The following is a 1,973-nucleotide window of genomic DNA, read 5'->3' as shown; positions in this document are numbered from 1 at the left end:
TTCTTCATCCATAATAGCGTCCCTCAAAGTATCGTCATCTTCGTCATTATTCGACAAATCTTCAAAGTGGTCGTGTTCTTCTTCGTCACTAAGAGATTCACCATGATGGATCCACCTTTGGTATGTTGCAAGCATACCATATTGTAGGATATGAGCTCGAATCATGGGGAGTCGTTGTAGCTATGTGTTTTCACATCTATTACAAGGACATAACGTCCTTCCATCTACACCCAAGTGATGTCTAGCAGTAGCTAGAAAATTGTTCAACCCAAGTGTGTACTCTTGACTTATGCGATTTCTACTTACTATCCACGCTCGATCGTTAGAATCCATTGACTTTGAAGGAGAAATTAGGTTGTTCTGAAAAGATTACGTAGAAGTGTTAGATGTAACACTTTTTAAAATTTAAGGAAAGCTTTTAGATTTATGTTGGGCATCCAGCATAGCAGGTGATTARTTCTTGAATTCATGGTGCTCAAATTATGCATTACTAGGAGAATGTTAGAGTTGGAAGAGGATGGTGTATGTGAGAAATCACAAGGATAATAATAGGAGAAGTGATTAGGGATTGGAGTGTTTATTTTAATAATTTAGTATATGTGAGAAATCACAAGGATAATAATAAGTTGGTTAGGACAGAGGTAAAGATTCTAAATTACACCCACCATATAGAATTTTCCTGATCACAGAAGAAGGAAAAGAAAAGGATATTTGATAAACATAGTGGATACCAAGATTTCTGATTCTGATTCTATTTGTAATATCATAATACTGATTTGTTATTGAAGCACCACAAGAGAAAATTAAGAAGTATCAGTTGGGATGTTGTTGGAATAAGTAAAGAAGAGCAGGAAGCAATTGGATTTATCAAAGAGGACACACAAAAGCTGTTAAAGTGCAGAAATTTCGCTATCTCCTGTTTCTTATTTTCCAGATTTGTGACTGTCAAGGGTTTGGGCCATGGGAATGACAGCAACAGTCAAGTTCATAAAATTTTAATCACAGGTTGTATTATTCAATTTAGGGTTCTTGTTTGGTTTTACCTTCATCGAAGACTCTTCGATTTCATTTAAATTGCTTGCTATAGTGTCCAATTTCTTGCAGGTTCATCCGATTTGAAGATTTGTTTAGGTAAATCACTGAACAGTCCATCTTTCATTGTTCATAGGCGGGTGGAAAGAAACTGGTCTAATCTTCTTGATGTTTTTACATTGATCCCTTTGCTCTAACCTACACAGAATCCATAGCCCCTGTTTCATTTCTTTTATTGGTTTGACATCAAATTTGAGGATTTGGTTTTATTGGTGTCACTTTGTGCTTATATATCAAATTTTGAGGACAGGAACAGCAGGTTTCTGCAGTGATCAGAAAGCTTGTATAGATCATCTTTGAGCGGATTAAGGAGCCAAAATTGCATAGAATTGCTGTCAAACACTTCTATGTAGAAGGGTTATTCAAAAGAAAAGCTCCACATTTTTGTTACGAAAGGTCAATGATTTAGTAATAATGAAAATGATGAATGAAGGCGATGGTGGCAGCTCTGGGGAACTCAAAACAATATACATTGAAACAATACACATTGAAACAATACCTTGTGTTTGTGGAGAAACTTGAGGCAAAAGCAAAGGTTAGTAAAGTTTGATTACTACTGCTACTAGTAGTAAAATGCATTTAGGTATGTATTGTATATAACTTGAGGCAACTCTGGGGAACTCTATCAGTGAGCTTGACTACTACTACTACTAGTAGTAAAATGCAACATCTCCTTTTTACTGTTAGGTGTCCATAAGAAAATAGAATACTGAGTGCATTTAGGTATGTATTGTATATGCATTAGGAACTAAGTGCAWTGGGGGAGGTATTCACAGCCTCGGTGCGATACCTCTAATTACAGACTAACAAATTAAAGGCCATGATGGATACCTCTAATCCGTAACCATTCAGCTTCTATTGTTCAACACACACAAATATGT

This window comes from Cynara cardunculus (genome assembly GCF_001531365.2).
Source record: "Cynara cardunculus var. scolymus isolate 2C chromosome LG 15, CcrdV1, whole genome shotgun sequence".
NCBI lineage: Eukaryota > Viridiplantae > Streptophyta > Magnoliopsida > Asterales > Asteraceae > Cynara > Cynara cardunculus.
Note: the sequence above shows the minus strand (reverse complement) of the source record.